The sequence below is a fragment of the Canis lupus genome, chromosome 22 (genome assembly GCF_003254725.2).
Source record: "Canis lupus dingo isolate Sandy chromosome 22, ASM325472v2, whole genome shotgun sequence".
Lineage (NCBI taxonomy): Eukaryota > Metazoa > Chordata > Mammalia > Carnivora > Canidae > Canis > Canis lupus.
Genome location: NC_064264.1, coordinates 51790017 through 51815006, shown reverse-complemented (window position 1 = coordinate 51815006; position 24990 = coordinate 51790017). Strand labels below are relative to the sequence as shown.

At 37.3% G+C, this 24990-nt stretch overlaps 1 protein-coding gene across 8 annotated transcripts in view; it reads left to right on the top strand.

Annotated features, from left to right (window-relative positions):
* The window catches only part of FGF14 (fibroblast growth factor 14), a 604690-nt gene that overhangs the window by 305556 nt on the left and 274144 nt on the right, over positions 1–24990 (top strand). Inside the window, exon 1 of one of the 8 annotated variants that reach the window (XM_025441202.3) lies at positions 15085–15589. The exons of the other annotated variants lie outside the window; for them this stretch is intronic. The gene's annotated coding sequence lies outside the window, so the exon portion shown is untranslated. Of the gene's footprint in view, positions 1–15084; positions 15590–24990 lie in introns of those variants that run through there. 8 annotated transcript variants of the gene reach the window in all.

Below are 24990 nucleotides of genomic sequence, written 5' to 3'. Positions count from 1 at the left end.
TAGTAGTTTAAATGTATAGCCTATAAGTGATACCCATTATAAAGGGGATGCTAAGATACCAGGAGGGAAAATCTCTAAGCACTGATTTTTAAAACTTTATTTTTGTAAGAAAATTATTAGTATGATATCCTATACCAAAAAAGTGTGTTCAAAATTTGCAGTCTTCTAATACAGTGAACTATTATTTCTCAAAATGTAATCTTACACTTTAAGTTACATTTTTAAAAAGTAACTCAGTATTCTCTTGCATAAGTGACAACAGATTGGCTTTTCCTGCTTTAAATTTAGTTCATTTTGTCTTGCCTTGTTCCAAAGGAGGCTGCAAAAAAGCATGAGTTAATGTCCATAGCCTTGGAGACATATATATCAGCGATTAAGTAAATATTGTCCACATGCCTGCAGTCTAAAGGAATTTGAACAGTGAAATCTCTTTCATTTAAAATTTGCTGAGTGAGTACTATGTGCCAGGTACTGTGTTCAGTGTTGGGGAGCCTCTATTCTCATGTGATTTGCGATCTGGTAAAAACAAAGGAAATGGAACGTAGCAAAAAATAGAACTGAAATTCTGTTTTGTATAGAAAGACATAATTATTAAATAAAGGTAGAGGAGATTTTGTAAAGTGGGGTAAGTTTAAGATCAGAGTTTCCAAGTATAACTCTGTAAAGTGGACCCTTCCTGTCTCTTTCCCTGTAATACACTTTGACTATTACCTATAAGGGAAATTGGCAGAAAGAGTATAAATTTCGGAGTCAGATGTATCAATCCATTTCCAAATCCCAACTCTATAGAGTTCTTGGCCATTTGCATGTGCTGCTTAACTTTGAAATTTATCCTCTGGGAAATGGTTATAATTTATATCTACCCCAGGGCTCTGTGACAATTAAATGATATAACATTTCTAAATCACTGAGCAAGTATCTGACACTTAGAAAATGCTAGAATAAATATTGCTTCATTGGGGGAGAGGGCAGAGTGGGGGAAGCTTGCACTAAGTACTGTATGATCTTTCTGGGGCTTGGCTGAACTTTGTTCAGCCTAATACTTATTGTGTTTTGAATGGATAACCTTATTCTCTACATTTAGTTGCCTAAAAGTGACAAAATAGTTTCTTCTTATGTGCAAAGTAAGATTGTTTAGTTTAGGAATACTTTTAGGCAATTCTTTTTCAGAGGGAAGAACGATGGCTGCCATGGACAAGGGACAGAGAAAGAGATTTGGCAGCTCTGGTTTGGTAGTTAATCTAGGACAATCTGTGACATTTGCCATTTATAGCATGGCTTTTCTTTAATAGATTTATGTATCATTACCTCAATTAGATTATAAACTTTTAGTTAAGATTCTGTCTTATTTGCAGAATCTAGAACACAATAGATATCCAATAAGAATTTGCTTATTTTATTGATGTGAGGTGGAGAGTGTAAAGAGATCGTAAAATTCATGATCCCTTATCCCAAATCCTTGAGGCAGAAAGATATGCTTTAAGATTACAATTGAAAAAAAAAAGTATGAAAAAAAAGAAAAAAAAGTATGTATCTGTCATATCATATCTATATATATTGCCATACACTATATATAGTGTAGCAGACACTGTCTATAACCAGTGGGGTCTGGTCAGCACCCCAAAACCCAACACTTCAGTATCTCTGCAGTTTGCGAACTATGATTGGTTATACTAAGTGGAATAAATAAGCTGTAAAGAGCAACACATCTGTTCAAATTAGATTTTGTCACCAGATATGTTAAAAAAATAAACGTTAGGTTTTCAAATATCTTAGGAAAAACAGTTAATATCGCAGGTTATGGAATGATCTGTCATTATCTAAAATATCACTGAGGAAGGGCACCTGGGTGGCTCAGTCGGTGAAGCATCTGCCTTCCGTTCAGATCATGATCCCTGGGTCCTGGGATCAAGCCTTGCATCGGGCTCCCTGCTCAGCAGAGACCCTGCTTCTTTCTCTCTCTCTGCCTGTTGCTCCCCCGCTGCTTGTGCTCTCTCTCTCTCTGTCAAATAAATAGATAAAATCTTTTTAAAAAATATCGCTGAGGAGACTACAACATAGGGCTTCATTTTTGAGTATATTTGATTTTTAAATAATCATTCACTAAATTTGATTTTTAAATAATAATTCACTTTAGAAAGAACCAGATATCCATTGATAAAATATTTCAACCAGGTTTTGATTGGAAATTTTTCAAATTGCTCTAAAATTAATCTTTAAAGGAAGCATTTTGTATGATACCTTTTTGAAAAGATGATATGTTTTGAAAAGATGAAATGTTATATCATAATCTGTATAACACACTGACTCTTAAAGAATAGGTGGATTTACCAACTCAGTTTATTTCCTAATCCCCACAATTGGTCAAAATATCAATCTATTTTTTAAGATGAGTGTGGGTATATGAATTGCTAATGAATGTCTATTGTGTGCTGGGTGTAGGTACAATTTTTACAAGTTTTACAGTGATCTGTAAAAGTCAGTGGTTATATGATTGTGGTATAATCACCAAGAAGTATGGTTTCAAAACTACATTGTTTTGTTTCTTTGCTTATGAGTTTCCCTCAACTCACAAGGCGGTTTGATGTGTATGTTACAGAAAGCCTTTAGTATATGAGTTTATTAATTTATTGACTTACAGTGGCTTCTGATGCAGGAAGAAGAAATAAGTACATCTAGGAATTTCTCATTTATTTCCCTCTTAACACGTTTGAATCATCCACTTAGCCCTATAAGGAAATAAACAATATTGGATTTTATCTGGGTTTTCCATGTATATCTAAAGTTTTGTAAACTGGAGATCAGAACACCAAGTCTCAGAAGTCTGTGACCAAAACAACTTGCATTTACTAGTTTGCTAGGAGGGCTGTTGTAAGCAAAGTACCACAGATTGGGGGTTTAAACAACAGGATCTGTTGTCTCACAGTTCTGGAGGCTGGGAGTCCAAGACCAATGTGTCAGAGGGGTTTATTCCTTCTGAGGATGTGAAGGAAAATATGTTTTATGCTTTTCCTCTAGCTTCTGGTGGTTTTCTGTCAATCTGCCATGTTCTTTGACTTCTAGATGCCGCTCTTCAATCTTTCCATTCGTGTTTGAATGACATTCCCCTTAACTGTGTATTTGTATCCAAATTTCTCCTTTCTACAAGAACACCAGTCATACTGGATGAGGGGTCTACTGTCCTCCAGTATGACCTATTTATTTGTTTGTTTGTTTATCTATTTATCTATTTATCTATCTATTTATTTATTTATTTATTTATTTATTTATTTATTTATTTATTTTAACCTTCTCTTACTATCCATCTGCAACAATCCAATTTCTAATGAAGGTTACATTAGAAATTGAGGGTTAAGACTTCATCATGTGCATCTTGGAGAGACATGATTCTTATCATAACACTCAGGCAGGCAAACAATGGATATTTATGATGGTTTGGATTTTTAAGAACTGATTATGTCTCCAAGTAGCTTTTTGTTTGGAACTGAACAAATTATTAGAAGGCTCAAAATTATGAATTCCATCTAAAGCATTAAGGGCTCACAGTGATAGCAAGGTCCTTTGACAATGTGTGTAGTCTGGGTGCTCTGTCCTGGAACAGTGGTTTTAGAGTCAAAAAGGAATTGGATTTTGTGATTCGTTTAGATGGAGAAAGAACACGTTTATTGATTCATTAGACTCAAGAATGTGAAGCTAAAGTAAAGAGCATTGGATTGTGCAAGTCACCTTTTGTGTCTTTTATTATAAATTATTTATGGCCTATACGGATTTTCTGGCATGTTTTAGATTAATATTGTCTCAGACTTGTATGGATTGCATTTGTCTTCTAAAGTTTTCTTCTTGTGTGACTGACTAGGGTTGCTTTGATTATTGATTTGTATGTTGTTTTCTCAAGAGACAGAGGTTTATTTTTTAAATTTTGTATCATAATTTTTTGCCTTTTCCGTCAAGTCTTTCAACTTATTTCTCACATTATCAGCTCAAAGATGCCAAAGTCAAAGACCTCTATTTCCGGGCAGGAAGTTATTCAGATCTAAATAATTAGTGTGCAGCATCTTAGGAATAGGAGTTGGAATCCAGAGTAATGAATTTGCTTTTCCTCCATAGCTAGTAAAGCAAAGACCAATTAATATTATAAATGTGCCTGAATAAGGACAACATCAAGTCTGTATTTGGACTTGTGGGTTTCCCATGGCCAATGCCTAGTGATGTCTTTCCATGAAATTAGTTACCAAATGTGTCAGCCCCTTGTCACACAGAAGCACATCATTGTCCCTGGATAACACTTACCTGGTGTAAGGTACAGTCCAATGTACTTACTTGCAGGAAGAGTCAGGGAAAATATATTCTGGATTTGGAATCAGAAGACTTGCAGTGGAGTCCTATGTAACAATAGGAAAGTCAGTGGACCTCTAAGCTTTGAGCTTTAAAATGGAGATTATAAAAAAAATGGAGATTATAATCTATCTCTTAGTGTTGTTGGAGCATAAAACATGGGAAACCATACTGGGAAATATGACCAAACAATGGTAATTGCCATATATTAATCTATAATATGTCAGGCATTCTGCTAATTGTTTTATACATGCTCATTATCCTGTAAGATTTTTACAGCAACCATACAATGTAGAAATTTATTATAACCTCTATTTTTCATAAGAGAAAAATAAGACTGAATATTTTTCCTAAGGTCAGAACAGCTTATAGTGGCAGAACCAGAGTTTGTCATTAAAGCCTTATCTTTTCCCATTTTTCCATATTATTAAGCAGTTTATACTAGGCCATCCCAGAAAAAAAATCTGGCTTTATGAGCCTAGAGCAAGTCATTTCATGGACTAGAAACTCTTCTTATCTTTTCTGGGTAAACTTTGGTTAAAAAGGAGAACTTTTTATCAGTATTGCTTCTTTTAACAATTAAAATAATAAACCAGGCTTAAAAAAGTCTCATTTCAAAGAAATGTCACCATATCAACTAAAGAAACTCATTCTCTTTTCTTATAAAAATATATATATTTTTTTACTTCTGAAGAGAAGGCATAAAAATGATGGGTTTTAATTTCTTCTTAATGTTAACAAAAAAAAACAAAAACAAAAACAAAACTTTGAAGACATTTAAAACATTTCAATCCATATCCTTCCTGTCCTCAACAAGGCAGTGATAAGAAGTGGATATCTCTACAAATTTCTCAAGAGAAGAAATGATTACAATAAGAATCTTTCACCTAAAATATTCCTAAAATAAACCAAAAGTTTGACACTGCCAAGGTGTGTGTATTTGTGTGTGTGTGTGTGTGTGTGTGTGTGAGAGAGAGAGAGAGAGAGAGAGAGCAAGAGAGAGAGAGAGAAAGAGGAGTGGAGGTGTATGAACTACCTAATTTACTATAGGAAAAATAACCTTTGGATGATCTTTCATGATGTCTGGATGTATTTCACTTTTAAATTTCTCATTTAAATATCTTATCATTATCTTCTTGTTGAGGCTACAAACAAGAAGAATGTAATGTAATATTTACTTATTTTGATACACAAATTTTGCATTCTGAATATAGTTCTCTAATTCATAGCCAGAGTTGCATATGTTAAGTAACACATTCTTAATAGTTTAATGCTGAAATGTGACACTAACCTGGTACCTCTCCAAAAAGATCCATCTGATAAGATGGCTTTGTGACTCAATTGATATTTTTTTCTGAAGTAAATGTGGAAGTAATTGATGGTCATGGAGAGAACCTGAATTAGCGGGATAGCAACATTTATTCTGAACAAATTTATCAATGTGAAAACCATATTTCCAGTCTAGCAAATCTGTGCATTTACATTTTTTTTAAATTCTCACTTGCTGATGGTAGAAAATAAATTAAGCTTTTCAATCTAATAACACAATCTTGTGCTTTTCAACAATTGTGTGAAGATGAGATAAAGTAATTTTAATAAGCCTTTTCAGGATATTCCACCTTTTATTGGGTGTCAAAGACAGTACTCACAATTTATTAATTGTGCCATTTGAGGGAGGATCAAGGAAAGCAAAATGGTAGTTGAATACAACAAGTTACATTGTCAAATAAAGCTTGATGATTGAGATCCTAAATTTAGTCCTGAGCATCTATACTCACTTTTCATATCTGCTGTATTATTATGCTACCACCCTTTGTGGTTCTTCATATTTAATTCATGTTCTTATAAAGTAGTAATAACCTGTGAGAGCCGTTATATTGGTGTTCTTTATATTAATAAAACTCAAAAATACTTCCTGGCAATATGAATAAATTTTTCTCAGTCATTGTGGACAAATTTTAATGTTGATAATGTGTATTTGTGGGTATAGCTAAAGACAATCCATTTGTGTTTGTAATTGTATTGATATATCATTTTTATATTAATAATTTTTTTTTCTGAATATCATTGTAGAAATCAGGTAGAGACTAGAGAGAGACTGGAAAAAGGAGTTATGGGTTGTATGGCTGGACAATCAGGGCATTTTGATCGGTGTAAGGATAAAAGGCACATTTTGTGTGTGTGTGTGTGTGTGTGTGTGTGTGTGGTGGGGGGTATTGAGCAGAGGTCATACAGGTGATTTTAACACATCAGCAGAGACTGCTGGTGGGAAGGGAAAAGACGGTAGTTATTTAGCAATTACTAAGTGGGCATACTTGTGAGGACATATTGATGAGGAACCTAGGTGTTCCACTCTTCTTATCCTTACTGAATGTCAGATATGGACCTCTGTACAATCTTCATGTTTTGTAGTCTCCACGTAGCTACCAGAGAGGCTATCTGGAGTTCAAGGAGCAAAGGTTTTCAGACTAAATTAAGGTATTTGAAACATGCAATTTATTTGTCCAATTTAAAACATACAGTCAGGGAATTCCTGGGTGGCTCAGTCGGTTAAATGTCTGTCTTCAGCTCAGGTCAGGATCTCAGGGTCCTGAGGTTGAGCCCCATATCAGGCTCCCTGCTTGGTGGGAGTCTGCCTCTCCCTGTCCCTCTGTCCCGCTCCCTGCTTGTGCGGTCTCTCTATCACTCTTTCTGTCTGTCTCTCTCAAATAAATGAATAAAATCTTTAAAAAAACAAAACTTACAACCAGAAATCAAGTAGAAAAAGATGTACACATTGCACTTCTCTAAATTGTATCAAGGATCAGTATGATTACCAATAAGACACATGAGATTTGTGGTTCTTTCTTCCACGTGGTCCTTATAAACAATATAAGGTATGCTACAGACCTATTATCCAGCACCTGCATGCTCCTTTCTTTTCTTTTCTAGCTTTTTAAGAAATTTGCATGGTAGATATCATGATAGATATCACAGTGCTGCATAGTAATCTGCATCAGAAAAATGAGTTATGCTGAAGGTTTCTTTTTTATCATAATTGAGTTCTCCTGTCTCAGCCTTTCATGCCACTTTGCATATTTTCATCACTGTGAAATTCTAAAAACTTCATGTTTGTGGAAGATATCCAATATTCCTGTTTCAGGCATCCTGTGCAATTGAAACTTCTCTGTGTATTGACATATATTTCCATCTGTGTTACAGCCTTCTATTATCTGCACGACAATTTTCCCTTAAATCATTTCTAAAGGATGCATATTTAGCTAATGTGACATTCTCGGTCTACCTATGCTCACCCAGGTGCTTGAATGGAAACATCTGAGACAGTTCTTGGAACTTCACCCTCCAGTGCACATTTTAACTACTCAAATGAAACATAAGATTATCAGATGAACAAAAGCCAACAGATAACCTCAGACTCTGAGAACAGCTTAACTGACATGGATGTGGAATGTCAGTGAGGTACAGCCACATATTTGGTCACTGTTGCTATTCTATTCTTGTGAAGCATGATGATGAGAAAATACCCCAATTTGCAGGACACTGTGGGGAGCTAGAGAGCATCAATAACATTTCTTCAGTAAATCTGGAATTCTTTGCTTGACATGTTTTATCAATATTTTCATTAAACTGAAAGTGATCTACATGTATCTGGTCAGATAATGTGTTTGGTATTTGATGTGGGAGAGTTATATTTCTCTCCTCTGGAATGGTGAAGAGTAATCTCAGGTGCCTTGTGCGACATTGAAATAGCTTTCAGGGATCATGGATTTAGAAATAATGAACATTATAGTCACTTCAAGGCAGCACTTTTTGTTTCTATTTATTTATATTGAAGTATAATTTACATACAACATCCTATTAATTTCAGGTGTATATCATAGTGATTCAATATCTTATATCTTATAAAATGATCTCCATAATAAGTCTAGTTACCATCTGTCTTTGACTTACCTCACTTAACATAATACTCTCAAGATCCATTGATGTTGTCACAAATGGCAAGATCTAATCTTTTTCATGGCTGCATAATATTCCATGACATATATACATCTTCTCTATCCCATTCTTCTGTCCATAGACACTTGAGTTGCTTCCATATCTTGGCAGCATTATTTATACTAGCCAATGCAGCTTTTGAAACTGGATTTAACTCAGTGCTTCAGAGTATAACTGTATCACCTAGAAGTGACACAAACTTTGGTTCATATGCCTTTTTTTAAATCCGTTTCTCAACAGGATCAATGATCTGAAGAACAATTTCATTCTACAATAAATATGTAGAATATGTTTTTTATGGACATGTTAGTTTATTTACATATTTCCTTTTCCCCCCAAAATAGAACATTCGTATAATTTACTTAAAGAAAGTAGCTTTCAGAATTTTAATCTCTTTTTGCAATTGGGGTGGGAAAGCAGAAAGACGAGAGGAATCTTCTCTTGGATAATTGGCAATTAGAGAAGAGCCTGCCAGGAAGAGGAGAGTATCTGTGTAAGTGGAGAATCCAATTAGAAAGTACTTTCAATTGCGACTCCCTGTAGAGTCACTTGGATATCAATTGGCCATCCTGATCTTGACCCCAGGTGAGACTCAGTCGGGGAGGCACAATTGTTCTGGAAATGTAGCCTGTGCAAATAGGTTTCAAGATCAATTAGCACAGCTGGCTGGAGCCACTCTGCCTTGAATTTCGGTTTTCACATTACAGTATCATTTCTAGGCAACCCACTCATAACTTCCCCAAGTCAAAGCTTAAAAGAACTTGAAACTGTGAGCTTAGAGGTCCTTCCAGTTGCTTCACTGGACAAGGCCAATGAAGCAGCAGTGACATCAGCCCAACAGCTAGGTAGCCTGTGGGTATTGCACTGACATTACAAACCCATGTCAGTTAAACTATCTGAGAGTTAGGAGTCTCGATACTCTGGAATGAGACCCAAAAATGGCAAATGACTTGCTTAAGATAAACAGCTTAAATAGTGTAGCAACTGGAGAAGAAGCTGACTTTCCAAGTCCCCCATCAAGCCCATTTCTTACATGGGTCATTTTTGATCAGGTTATTTTTATCCTGCTGTGTACTTGCTGGCTGGATTTGGGAAGTATCTCAATTTTCTGTGCCAAAATGCATTCCTTCTCTTTTTTATTTTTCCCCAAAACCTAATTTTTAGAGTTCTAAGACCTTTCTTTCAGTTCACAGTTTTGTTTTTGTTTTTGTTTTTTTTTTTTTTGGTCTTTTTGAGTATAGGTGACACACAATGTTACGTTAGTTTCAGGTATACCACATAATGATTCAATAAGTCTAGACGTAGATGTTGTGCTCACCCTCCGCCACTATGCAACACTATGCAACACTATTAGGATATCATTCAGTATATTTCCACGAGGGAAATATTACCCACTTTTAACACTGCATCAGGGATTTGCCATTCTAAAGGAAATGCTCAGAGTTTTAACTGCAGCATTAAGCAAAGTGTCTAGCATAGAGTCAACCTGTGGAATAGCTAAAGTCTGTTGGTTGAAGTTATTAAGTTATTGTGATTTAATGCGGACAGATACAGATTGGAAGATTAAGTAATCTGAATGGTTAGTGTGCCTCAAAATTCAATAAGTATTGAAGGAGAAATTTGAAAAAGACAAAGATCACTGAAACTAAGATCGACTTTGGGCACCTCATTTAACTTAACTATGTTTTCATTTAAAAAGAAATAAATATCCAACCTGTGTTCTCACAAGGTTGTTTGTAAGGATCACACATGCATGAATGGATTTCATATATTATTTTTTTAAATCTTTATTTATTTATGATAGTCAGAGAGAGAGAGAGAGAGAAAGAGAGAGAGAGATTGAGAGTCAGACATAGGCAGAGGGAGAAGCAGGCTCCATGCACCGAGAGCCCGATGTGGGATTCGATCCCGGGTCTCCAGGATCGAGCCCTGGGCCAAAGGCAGGCGCCAAACTGCTGCGCCACCCAGGGTTCCCGGATTTCATATATTATAAGAACAACAAAAGTACAAGGTGTTTATTCTTTTTATTATCAATTCAAAGCTATTTGGTCAATGTCAGAGATAAATACAATCCAGACGTTGTTAACCAGAAGCTCATGATTTTCTCCTCTTCCTTTCCTCTGTCCGGTTAGCCCATATTTTTAAACCAGTGTTTCTTGTCTGAGGAAACATTGGTTTCCAGATATTTTTGGTTGTCACAGTTGGGGGCCTGCTACTGGCATCTGCTGGGTAGAGATGAGAAATGACACTAAACATTCTATAGTACATGACACAGCCTCCTGCAACAAAGATTATCTAGCCCCAAATATCAATTACTCTGAGGGTAAAATACCTTGATTTAATCTGAATAAAATTTTATCAAGTGTTTCTTGATGCACAGGAAATATTAGTTCTCTCTTCTTGATATTATCTTAGGAATGTACACAACATGTATTGGCATGCATGTCATTAATATTAGGAGTCTATTTCCCCAGTTGACAGAGAGTCCCTTGAGGGCTGAGAGTTTTTGTTTTTCTCTTTGTACTTTATCATGGTACTTCACACATGTTGATCACAATATTCACTTGTTCATTCATCATTCATCCCAAACATTTTTTTAAACATCTATTTCATTTCAGTTTCCTTCTAGATTTTGGGATATATCACTGGATAGAGATGACCAAAAACCTTGTCTTATTAGAATTTATTCTAGTGGGTGGAGTATTATTTTTTAAAAGATTTTTATTTATTTATTCATGAGAGACACACAGAAAGAGGCAAAGACATAGGCAGAGAGAGAAGCGGGCTCCCTGCAGGGGAGCCTGATGTGGGACTCAATCCCAGGAACCTGGGATCATCCTGAACTGAAGGCAGATGCTCAACCACTGAGCCACTCAGGCATCCCAGAATTTCTTACTATACTTCTTAGAGTTAATGTCAAAGGGTGATCAATAGACAAGGTCACAAAAGAACAGTAATTTTGATCTTTTAAATTTACTGAGCTAGACCACTGTGACTAACAAGTGAGAAAAAATGGGACATTGCACTAATTCATTGAAAATGAGATGAATTATCACACATTTTGTAGTTTTGTGTCATACATGGATGCACCTGTTTTACTGAGAAATACTGTATTTTTAATTGCATGCCGTAAGATAGCTGTCATTCAGATGTGAACAAACTCACTGTCATCCTTTATTCAACATATGGGTCCTACTGTGTGCTAGATAATGTGTGAACCAGATCTCATATGTGAAAACTGATTCCCTGTTTTAGAAAATTATTTTATGCAAAAGGAAATGACTCAAGAAGAGAAGGTTTCTCCTAGGTATGTTCAATTTTTTTGTCATAGATTTTGTTGTGTTGGACGTCAAGATAAGTTCTATCACTGAGATTTGGTTGGTCTGTCAGGGTATTAGGATAAGCATCCTCAATAACAGGACTTTGGAAGAGATGGGAAAGAAATCAGTGACTTGCACTTGGATAGGGATGATAGGTTAGGAAATCACACAGCAAGAGTCTGAAGGAATGTGGCTGTTGATTCTCTATGGGGGCACTACCACCCCTAACATTTGACAGGAAAGCATGGGAAGGACTTCTGGCCTTTAACAGAGTTAAGGACCCCCCACTCCCAAATTGTCTTTAAGGTGGATCACAATCCTACGCACTGCACTGATGAATTAATTGCTCTGCATATTCTGACTTTCAAATTTCCTGTTATACTTTAAATAGGGGAAATATTAATAGTAATAACCTAACCTTTTTTAAAAAATGTACTTTGTTTCTTAGAGTGGTTTTAGGTCCACAGGAAAAGTGAAAGGGAGATACAGAGATTTCCCATATCCCCCAGGCCCTGCACATGCCTAATCTCCACCACCATCGGCATCCCCCAACAACATGGTATATTTGTTACAAGTATGAATGTCCATTGGCGTGTCATAACCATACAAAGCCCATAGTTTAAATTAGGGTTTACTCTTGTTGTTGTACATTCTATGAATTTAAACAAATGTACTTACCATTGTAGTATTATATGGAGTAATTTCACGGCCTTAAAAGCCCCCTGTGCTCATCCTGTTCTTCCCTTCCACCTTCCTCACCCCTGGACACCACTGCTCTTTTTATTGTCTCTATAGTTTTACCTTTTTTCTCAATGTTATATAGTTGGAATCATACAGAGTAAAGCTTTTTCATATTCGCTTCTTTCATTTAGTAATATGCATTTAAGGTTCCTCCCTGTCTTTTCATGGTTTGATAACTCATTTCTTTTTATTGCTGAATAACATTCCATTGTTTGGATGTACCACAGTTTACTTGTCCATTCACCTACTAAAGAATATTTTAGTTGCTTCTGAGTTTTGGCAATTACGAAGAAAGCTTTTATAAATATTTATGTGCAGGTTTTTGTGTAGATATGTTTTTAACTCCTTTGGGTAAATACCAATTATCAATATTGTTGGATCATATGGTAAGGTTATTTTAGTTTTATATGAAAGTACTATCTGTCTTCTAAAGTGAATGTACCATTTTGCATTCCTACCAGCAGTGGAAGAGGGTTCCTGTTGCCTCACATCCTTACTGGCATTTGGTATTGTTAGTGTTCTGGATTTTTGCCATTCTAATAGGTGTGTGGTGGTATCTTATTATTTTAGTTTGCATTTCCCTGATGACATATGATATGGAAAATCTTCTCAGGTGTTTTTCTGCCATCTGTTCATTTCCTTTGGTGAGGTGTTTGTTAAAGTATTTAGCTCATTTTAAAAATCAGGTTGTTTGGGGTGCTTCGGTGGCTCATTCAGTTAAGTGTCTGCCTTTGGCTCAAGTGATGATCCTAGTATGTATGTGTGTAGGGGAGGGGGGCACAGGGAATTGCTCAGTGGGGAATCTGCTTTTCCCTCTTCCTCTCCCCCTATTTATGCTAGCTTTCTTTGTCTTTCAAGTAAATAAAATCTTTTAAAAAATTGGTTTGCTTGCCCCTAACCCTTTTTTTTTTAAATTGTAAACATGAAGTAATTTTTGCATGGTTTTAACATGAGCTGAAATTTTCAGGAACACATCTGCCATGTAAATCAGAAGAAGATCATCCTATTTTTGTTGAGAACCTTACCAACAATTGTTCACCATTTTGGGAAATCTTATTATGAATGGCTGCACAAATAAAATATATGTGTAGTGGCTTCAATTTATAACTGTTACAGTCATTGGGATTCTCCAAATAGATCAGAGGGCTCTAATCTCACTCCTAATTTTCTAAATTAAGTTCTTTTACCTCAGAACATATAATTTAAGATTCTTCTATTATTTCCTGAGATATCTATTTATATATCTATTTATATATATGTGTGTATATATATACATACATATATATATATATATAGAGAGAGAGAGAGAGAGAGATATTTGTTTCATTTAAAGTAATAATCCTTCTATTGCTCCTTTATATTATAGTTAGGGCATTATATTGAATTTAAAAATTATGTGTGAGGGAAAGTTTTATGAATTTTACTTCAGGTCAGCAAATAGGTACAATACAAAATATTGGTTTTTAAAAGGAGATGCTGAGGCTGCTAGGTTAGGAACCAAAGCCTTTACTGGAGAGATTCAATGCAATTCATCATTTACTGAGCACCTGCTGGGTGTAGTAGTATGGCTAAGTAAACGTTGTCTCTACCCTCAGCAAGCATACCAATCTGGTATGGGAAATTATATTACCTCCTAATCAGAGATAAAAGGCTTTATGATACCAAGGATGCTGGCTGGCCTTAAATCTTAATGCATAGCCAGTACCTCACAGACTTTATGAAAATGAATCAAGAGAGTAAATTAATAAAATGAATAACTAATAAATCCTACAGAAACAAGGGGCAAGAATTTTTATTTTTCCAAGTCCAAATGCCTTGATTGCCTAGAAGGAAGAGTAAGTAACCCGAATGCATTCTGTAGGTTTTCATTGATATGCCTCTATCAAGATTCAAGAATTTTCAGGGCTTAACAAACTGTAATAGAATCAAGAAATTAACAATCAACAGCCAACAAATATTTGTTCAGTATCTACCACGTGTGATGCATTCTATGAGGAAATTTCACCAGTGTTTCACTTGATATTTGTCACCTCCATGTGGAGTAGATATTGTTATCTATATTTTGTGGATTTGAAAGTCAGTTTTCAAAGCTGTAAAATGACATTAGATTCTTCATTACTCTTTCAATAGCAACTATCTTTGTGAAAATGCAAAATTTTCTGAAATTCTTGACAGTATATCTGTCAACTCATCCAACAATTCATCAGCACCCACTGTGTGAAAGGTATTATATATATATCAGGAATGTAAGAGATACAAAGACAAACGTGATTACTCATCCCTGTCATGAGTATAAGGAAAACATAAGATAGTAAGGAAGAAAGACTTGATCAAAAAAATTTGGGGCAGTAAAGAAAAACTTCAACATCACAGAGAAAACAATACACCAGGAAGTGGAGAAGCAAAAAAGAAAATTTTAGGATAAAAAGTATCACAATCTTAAAAGGGCTTTTAAAATGGGCAGGATTTTGACAAGAGTGAGGCAACAAATCCCAGGTGAAATTTTCAAAAGAGCAGTAGTTTGGTTTGACGTTGGAAATCCTGGAATGAAAGACTTGCCAGAAGAGGAAAAGGATCACTGATGAAGGTTTTCAGCTGCAGAGTAACATTCTAGAATTCTAGAATCCATGCAGAGGATTCTTTTCTGTGGCTGGTAAAGCCAGCAAAAGGAGTAAAATCAAATAGAACTTCATTATCTTTCTAGGCAGTAAGAAATTGTTGTGGATTGAATTTTGTCCCCTCAAAAGATATATTGATGTCCTAACCTCTAGCGCCTATGGAAGTGATCTTATTGGGCAATCGAGTCTTCGCAAGATGTAATCAGATTAAGAGGAAGTCCTATTGGTAGGCACTAATGCAATATGACTGGTGTCCTTAAAAGAAGAGGGGAAATTGACTTAATTGACATGGACACATTGAGGACACCATGGGAGGCAGAGGCAGAAATTGGAGTGAGGCTGTGTAAGCCAGGGAATGCCAAGGAATGCCAACAACTACCCGAAGCCAAGAGAGTCATGGGGTAGACCTTCCCTCAGAGCCTCCAGGAGGAACTGACTTGGCTGATGCCTTGATTTCAAGCTTCCAACCTTCTGAACTGTGAGCTAAGTTTCTGCTCTTCTAAGCCACCCAGTTGTGGCACTTCTTATAACAGTCCTAGGAAGCCAATAAAGCACCTGTGGGCATCTTCTCCTCCCAGGGTAAGCTACTGTTCATGGATTTGGTCTTTTTTTTTTTTTTCTGTTTTTTGAAAGAAACATTGCTTTGAAACAGCAGAACCAGAGGGAAAATCAGAGTGGCTCAGAAAGCTTCCCTTACTTACCGAGAATGACCAAAACAGAGTGAAAGTATCTTATTGTGAGGGTCAGAGGATGGACTCTGAAACCAGATGGACTTGAATTCAAGTTCCAGCTTTGCTACTTTACCACCTAAAAGAGCTGTCTGTGTCCTTTATTCACACCTCAGTTCCCTTCTCTCCTGAATCATAAAGATAACTGGCCCTATCTCAAGTTGCTGCTGTGTGAGGATGGAAACAGGTCAACCACATAAACATGAGCACGACACCTGATATGGAATATGCAACAACTGTGAGCTGGGGTTGCTTATGGTTTAGTGTTTCTTGAGCAGAAATCCTATTGATGAGAGAGGAGGAGCTCAGGTGAAAGCAATAGGGCCTTGAAAGACTCGCTAGGGGACAGACGTGCAAATTCTGGCTGGTTTGATTTAAAGTATAGATGCCAGGGTGAGGTATCACCTTTTGCTAGGCACAGCCCTTGGCTCCCATCCTTCTTCTGGCCGAGGCAGGGGCAGGTGATGAGGTTCCATCATTTCTGTGAATATCTTCTGCTGTGTTTTGGGCTGGATTTATTTTCTAGATACACTCTACCTGTGACTGCCTCTCTGTGTCTGATGGAATTCTATCTTTCACCTCCTTATGTGGGTCCCCATCTGTTGCCAATCACTCCTCCCTGTCTGGCTGTTTTGATCTGTGGACACCCACTCTTAGTAACGCACAGATTAAAGTGGGCTTTTCAAGGAGATATACTCTATAATGAGCAGGACTTGTGCATGGTTAGATGCTGAGTTTGACTCCCCCTTTCCCATTGCACGCAGAACTCAGAAGCCCAGATCTGAGCTCAGCCACCTCAGCCTGTGGCTTTGTGGCTGAAACTACTCCTTATTGGGAGTGTTTTGCCAAGTGCTGAGGGGTAGTTTGGGGACAAAGAATTCTTTGTATGGAAATGTTCATTAGAGGTTCCAGACATTTTTGGTAAACCTACTCTTCTAGGATAAATAACTACTTTTTAGTCCCGTACTAGTGGTATGACCCCCCCCTTAACTCATGCTGGTTGTACTGTGAGGCTTTTTTGGTACACATAAGCTTTTTAATTTTCTTTTAAAGATTTATTTATTTATTTTAGAGAGAGAGTGTGCACAAGCGGGAGGAGCAAAGGGAGAGGGAGGGAGAATCTCAAGCAGACTCCCTGCTGATCGTGAAGCCCCAGGTGGGGCTTGATTCCATGACCCTGTGTTCATGACCTGTGCTGAAATCAAGAATTGGATGCTTAAGTGACTGAGCCACCCAGGTGCCCCAAACATTTTAATTTTTTGAGTTGCTTTCTAAAGATTGGTCACGTCCATGAAACTTCTTATCTGGCTACCTTCAGGGAATTTTAGCCACATTGGAAGGAAGTTTTCTATGGCCTGAATCATTTCCATTTACAAAAAGATGTAGAAAAGAGGTATAAAAAACTCAGATTCTCGATGGTTTCTGCCTTTAGGCTTAAAAACAATGCAGGCGTACACAACCAAGCAGTAGCACTAGGTCTGAACTGCAGGAGCAGATTCTAAAACCATAGTGATAAGACAATAATAGCAATGCCATAATGGTTCTGGGTCCCTCAGCAAGAAGAAAAGGGGGAAAGATCTGGAAGAGGGAGCCATCACTTACTGTACACATGGAGTCTACTTGATACAGAGCTCCCTGCCTAATTAGGAACTCAGGAGGTGAGCCCTGCAATCTGTATTTTCACAAAATCTTCCAGTGATTCTGATGTTCCCACAGGCCCAAGGATCACTAAAACACACACTGTCAGAAAAAGATAAGATAGTCCCAAAAGTATGAATAAATAAATGAAGTCAGAGGTGTTACCCTTAGAAACCAATCACTGATTCTACAGAGATGTCTCAAGGGCTGGAGATTTACATTCTCACATATCCCAGGTGACACTGCTGTTGCTGCTGGTCTAGTGATCACTCTTGGAGAAAGATAGCTATTTATTCTATCCTTGCTCCTTTGTTTGTTTTAATGCTGTAAATACCATGGAGAAAGAGTTTATATGAACATGAATTAGTTCACTTGAATGTTCTGTGTAAAATACATTATACACTTGGAAGGAGAAATGACTTTCAAATTTAAAGCAGTGTTTATAAAGGCATTATAATCCGACTTCTGTTAATGTAATATTTTTAAAAAGTATTTAATTTCCTAAGAATAAGTATTAATAGATAAAATTATTGTAAAATGTACATTTCACTGAATCACTTGGAGATATAATATTAAACATTTTCTACTGGGTTAAAAGGCATTGCCTTTGCTCTATAAATGACGGGAAGGCCTGTGGATCTGTCTATTCAGGCACTCCCATGCAGGGGTAGAAAACTAGTCAGCTAAAGACTAATAGGGTAAAGAGTAAATTAAAAATAAGAAGAAATTATTTGTATGCCTGGGAGTTCCACAAATCCTTACTAAATAAGTTTGTTGAATACAAGTTATCTGTGGTAAATGAAATGGAAATTCATGATTCACAGTGTGACACTTGGGAATTTAAAGCATTGAGGAAATTAGAGAGCTAATATAACTATTCTCAACTGCTCACTGACAAATGTCCTCTCATTGATTTTTCCAGTTTTGCATGAACCAGGAGTAGGGCTTCTGGCAACCTGCTCTACTTTTGAATGTATAATTCTAGTGTAGAGCAATGTCATCATTTCTTGAAATGGCTGTGCTTACTAATCACATGTATTCTGAAACAAGCTTTATAACATTGAGTAGTATGGTTCCATTTTGGAATAAAGGAAGTTAGGATACTTTAAATGATGGCTGACCCCAACCCATTGGTATTTGGACTTTCGTATGAATTTGTGAATATACAACTCAATATGGGCATTTCTGAACTTGAGTGTTGCAATATTTCATGCAAAATGATAAGAGTATACAATGGGGCCCTAGCCAAGAAATGTTCAGGCAGCTTCTCAGTCCTCTCTCTCTCTCTCGACTATGCCCTTATATACCTCACTCTGAGACTGCTGCAGAAAATCAGGTTTGTTCATGTTTCTGCCTCATTTGCATTATCTTTCTTTTGTTGCTTGTTTGCTTGTTTATCTTGGAAGCATAATGCAGAGGAACAGTAAGTGTTTGATATAAAAGAAGAGATCTTTCTCTGAGTCAGGGAGTTACTTGCTCTTCGGTGGATGACCAGAAGTGTGAATCAAGCATTGATTCAAGAACATGAATGCGTTGAGAACCTCAATTCATTGAATGTTGGTTTGTAATATGTAACTGATCTTTAGTTAGTTTTTATGTAGCCTGTTTAGAACACGTTTTTATTCTAAATCAGTTTATCAGAACACTGACTTTTGACTTACAAGTAATCTAGCACACACTAGCTACTTATTCAGTGTTGGTAGTTGTAGTTATTATGATCTTTTCCCCATTCTCTTATTTCCTCCTATCTCTTCATAAATGCTCTGTCTTCAACCTCTCTATTTTTAATTTCAGGATAGAATTATTTAGGAAATTATAATTTTAAACATTTTGGGGTTTTAAAGCATTATACTCACGACCAATAATAGTTGAATGTGTCATCTGTTGTGAATAAAAGCAGTCCTATGTGGTCAGCTGAATAATGTGTTTCCCCTTTGCCCCATCTGCAAAGGCATCCATTCCCTAATCCCTGGAACCTGTTAACCTGTAAATATGATACCTCCCATGGCAAAAAGGATTTTACAGATGTAAAGGACTGTTGATATAAAGAGATTATCCCAGATTATTAAAGGGGCTCAATCTAATCACACAGGTCCTTACAAGTGGATGACCTTTCCCAATGATGGTCAGAGAGGGAGGGGTGACTTTAGAAGAAAAACACAGAAAGGTACAATGTTTCTGGCTTTGATGATGGAAAGAAAGGGCATGAGCCAAAGAATGTGGGCAGCCACAAGAAGCTAGAAAGGACAAGGAAACAGATTGTCCCCTTCAGCCTTCTTTCTTTCTTCAGAAAGAAACCCAGCACTGTCCACACCTTGATTTAAGCCCAGTGACATCTCCATTAGACTTCGGACATACAGAACTAGGAGATAAAAAAATCATGTGGTTTCAGGACACTAAGTTTGTGGTAATTTGTTACAGCAGCAACAGGAAATGAATGCTCAGAGTAAGGCTGCAGGACATAGTTTAATAATAAAAACTAGTAAAAAGCTATAAAGTTTTTGTTTTGATCCATAATAATAATACATCACAAGTAAACTCTTAAGGACTCAAGAGATGCCTTTTCCAAAATGCTACCCGATCAATACAATCACTCAGCAGCATGAAGAGTAAGCCCCTCTGGAAATTTGCTTCTATGTAATTTTGATGTGGCCACTCTCAAATTTTGTGATTAGTAAGAGGGAAGGATGTCTCCTTTATTTCTCAATCTTATCTTTCCAAAATTATTAAAATTTAAGAGCAAACATTGGCATTTTGTTTTCTTTTTTCAAGTTAATATTCTTCAGTGCTCTTAATTGTGTTTGTGAGATTGTGTTCTGCATGTCTCAGAAGCTGAACATTGAAGCCCATACTTTTGACCCAAGGCATGACGAGTTTTTATACTTGTTGTTCAGTATAGAATCATGAGAACACAGTTTTCTTCTCCTTTTCTTTCTTTAATTTGATCCAAACTTTTAGTTTATTATCATTTCCTCATTTCTTTAGGGATTTATGATAAATTCATAAATTATAATAAACACAGCATTGGTCAGTGCTAGTAGTAGCATAATATGATGTTGTTTGCAAAATTCCTACCTCTCATCACAGCCAACCAAGACTGAGCCTGAGCTGCTTCCCTTCCTCCCTCTTTCAGGGATGTCCCCAAACAGAGGTAAACTTTGTCCTTCCTTTTGGCTACAGTGTCAGTCCTGGGACAGATCAGTAGTTGCGCATCTAATCGTCAAGATAACAGGAGGCATAGCATGCTTACCACATTCTTAGAGACATTTGTGAAATGAGTATGCAAATTAGCTGTCACAACCATTTGCCAAGAACCCTAACTGTACTCTTACCTTTACCCTAAAGCTCCCTGACTTCCCTGATAATAATTGCTTTGGTTTTGGCACATGTACTTTAATGGAAGTATCTCTTAAGAAGGCATTGGAAGGGCTTGTTAAAAATCATTACTTGTATCTGTAATATCTAAAATAGTCTCTCTTCCTCTGTCTACCTAACTCCCCCTAACCCCCCAGCCCAGGTTACAGCCTGGCAGCTGTTACTTTTCTGCTCCTATGAAAAATTCATCCTTCTGCCCTTAATTTTTGACACTGGAGGTTATTTCTCTTAATTTAATCTTCTCCCCCAGGCTGTTCTTTCTGATTAATTTCCCCTTTATGTGCTCCAATTTTTGCTTCTGTTATCTTTGTCCTTAGTATGTCTTCCTTGATATGTAGACACAGAACTTTAGAACTAGAAGGACAAAGTGACTCTCAGGTCACATGTTGCAAATTTCCATGTGTAGAGAGCCTTTTCACCTAGGACACAGATGGGGAGAGGAGTATTCATTCCCTGACTCAACAGAAGGATAGTGGACTGAAAGAATTGAAATGGTTGTAAAGTGCTAAAAAACATTAAAATGTTATTACAAAAACCTAGCTTCTTTCTCCATGAGACTGAGAGAGGCTAGGAATAGCTCTAGCAGTGAGAAATGAAAGTTAGCAATTCCATGCATGTGAAAATGTTAGGCAGAGATCCAGGGACAGATGTTTGATTTACTGACTGTCCTGAGTCAGCCAGTAGTCCTGGCACAGTGGCTATTAGAGCACTGGCCATAAGAATGTCCACCTCTTGGGTGGCAGTGCTCACATGTGTTCCCCAGTCATGTGGCACTCTTCACCCACATGCAGTCTACAACCCAAGAGCTAGCCCAGTATAGAACTAGATCAGAAATTGCTAAATGTATTAGAAAGTATTTCAGGATGGGACAGAAAGGGCAAGGGATGACTAGGCCCTTCTGGAAAGTTTTCACATTTACATAAAGCTATGCGCTTTCTTTGAAGGAATCTTTATCCAAAGACGTTGCTGCAAAAGAAAAAATAAACAAACCTGAAAAAGAAGTCCTATGTTATTTTCTACCTTCTCTTTCTTTCCCAGCTTAGATTCCACCCTTGAGTCTTCTTATAACTTTGTTTCTGACATGGATTTTGCTGACAGGCTCACTTAATGGCACTAGGTGGAGGGAGAGGGAGACAGGGAGTATTCAGTTGTTTATCAACTCAGACATCCGAAAGCCCTACCCTGTCTGTATTATTTCAAGTCTTTATAATGCATCAAACAAGCTTCAGTAGAAGTCTCATTATTGGTGGATAATGATGATGTGTGGAAAGAGCACAGGAGATGGAGTTGGGCACCCAGGGTGAAGTCCTGGTCCAGAAACATGACTTAATGAGAACCTTAGTTTCATCATCTGTCAAATGGAACAGTAAAGAAGACTTCAAAAGTTTCCAAGGATGGAATGGAATAGTTTACAAAGGGCCTAGTAGGGGGTGCCTGGATGTCTCTCTCAGTTAAGCATCCAAATCTTGATCTCAGCTCAGGTCTTGATCTCGGGGTCGTGAGTTCAAGTCCTTTGTTGGGCTCCACACCCAGTCTTGAGCCTAGTTAACAAAACAAAAACAAAAACAAAAACAAAACAGAAACAAAAACAAAAAAAGGAACCTAGTAGGCTTAAGCTTGGATCTTGGCAGGTGCTCAAGGGTAATAGTAATCTTTCTTTGTGGAACTTCTATCATTTAATGCTCATTTAAGAACACAGCCAATCTAGGGTGAGCCAGGTGAGTTCAGTGGTACACAAACAGAATAGTACCCTCTTTTTAATTAAAGATGTGATATTTTGTTTATCATGAATATCTCTGCACTAATTTCCATTTAAAAATATTGGAATATTACCTTGATCCTTAGTGTTCTGGCAACCCCTTAAATGTTGTGCATGGAGCTAATTAATGCTTCACACACCTCACAATTATCCTGCCCTTGTCAGAGGGATAGGCAGGAGAAAGGATGTTTTCCTTATTTCAGACAGAAAGTCCTGATACATAACTAGTGTTGCCACTGTTGCCCTTTGATTGCCTCAACAGCCAACATTATGAAAGAGTCATCTGTACAAATCACCTGCCTCATAGCTACACTTCTAACTCTGAAGAGCTTCTCATTCGCCATCCTCTCCCTAGCAACCAGAAAACACTGTGACTCCATCAGAGGTTCCAGCTGACTTATAATGTGATGATTTGTCGCGCTTGATTGTGCCAGCTCTCTCTTTCTGTCGGATCCTGGAGTCCTGGGCTCCTGGAGGGTATGGTCTCTAGGGCAGTTTAGTTGTAGCCTTGCATTAACATTCTCTCCTTTTGTATCTGCTGCCACATTAGACAATCATCTCCTTTCCTGCTGTTAGATAAAAGAGTGCATCGATCCCAGAAAGAAGGGAGGCACAGCTGTGGAAATCACAGCAAAAGCAAAGCTCACCTTTTCCTCTGATGTGGGGCCTCACTGTAGTAGGCTCGTTCTCCTGAGATGCAGCATTTTGCTTTCTAGGTGAATGGCATGCTGATACCCTACAATAACAGGCCCCACGTCCCCATAAGGCACATACATCTCCACATGAGTGAACAGAGCTAATAAGAAGTGTGGGTTTCAAGTGAATTGAATTGCAATTGTGAAATTGTTTCAGTGTCTGTGTTTTGCTGAAACCAAAATATTCTTTGTATATAAACCTTAAAATTGGCATAAATGCCTTACAAACAGTGAGGATTCTTATTGAGTAGACATTGCATCTTAGTATGGCCTGAGTACCAGGGCTCCTCCCCTTCCTTGTACATATATTTCAGCATGGGTAGCTCAGATCTTGAGCTACCCATGTTTCGAAAGGGGCTTTACAAACCAAGAGAAGGTAATGCCAATGTGACCAGCCTAAGTGCATAAGCCTTTCAAGTTCCCTTTGAATTTTATGGTGGCTCCGTGCACATGTATATGTGGTGGGGGTAGGGGGTGGGTAAGCTAAAATATTGATTTGGGTGGGTCGGTTAAACTGAGCATTCTTTTAAAATATATAATGCCATTTTTTCTGCCAGGATTGGATCCAACCTAAACCTAGTTCTTGTTAAGTACTCCACTAACCACTTTCTCACGATGACCCTATTATAGAACTATTTTATTTCATTTGTGTTCTATTATGTGACATTTGGCACACTTTGCGGTTTTGTATGGTTAGTTATAGTCAGATGTGACTCAAATAAACTATAACCTGGAGAATGTTTGAAATGCAATTAAAATATAACAGTGTTTACCAAGATACTATGAAGACTAGCGTGTGTTTTCATGGAGATTCCAGCTTTTAAAATCTGTGAGTAGAGTATTCAAAGATTTTTGTTTTAATTGCAATGCATTTTTCTTGAGTATGAGGAAATTCCAGAAAGTAAATCCATAGTTTGGGTTAAGTGAAGTCTTGAATACTGTCATCAGATTTATTCTTCTGAAGAGTCTTGGACCAAAATTAGCTGCCAAGCAATTAGTCACTGTTCCTTCTCAGGTAAGTATCATAAAGGACATTCCCAGGAAATAAAATCTTGGCTGGTAAGAGTAGAATATTAAGGAGGGCATGAGTAGAACACATCCAGGAATACTGATGTTTTCCTTTGGGACTTTCTTGTTGATGATGTGTTTCAGTATGATGCCATCCTGATATGGCTATAAAAAAGCAACTCTGAGGACAGCACTGCTCCTGGAGAGTAGCAGAATATTGTTCAACATCTGTCCCCATGCCTGACTCCCCACAACCCAAACTGCTCAACACTTAACCACCAGCAACTCATATAGTGCAGCTCTCAGTGGGACGGGAAGAGGCAGGGGTAGAACATTAAGGAACACAGCAGATGCAAAGAAAATATATTTCAAGATGACTCAAGATCCATACTGAATCTCTCAAATACTATGAAGTGAATGAATGTATAGTTTCTCAAAATATCTTAAGGTCTATTCTCTTTTCTCTCCCATCAACTGCCTCCATGCGCTGTGGCTGCTATCTTTCTTTACTTCCAAGTTTTTTTCTCTTTCTGTAAAATTCCACCAGTCCTCATCCTTTGGCCTGACTTGTTTTCCTTTTTCTTCCTGTTTCTTTCTGATTCAGTCACAGGACACAACAACCATGCAGACAAACCAGGACACTTCCTGGAAGGGAGGAGAAGGAAGAAAATGAATAAAGCCACACAGAAATCATATCTAATGGGCAGGGAGGAGGAAAGGCTGATAGAATTTTAATTTCATTTTAATACAAACTCCCAGTGGCAGGATGCTTGTGTT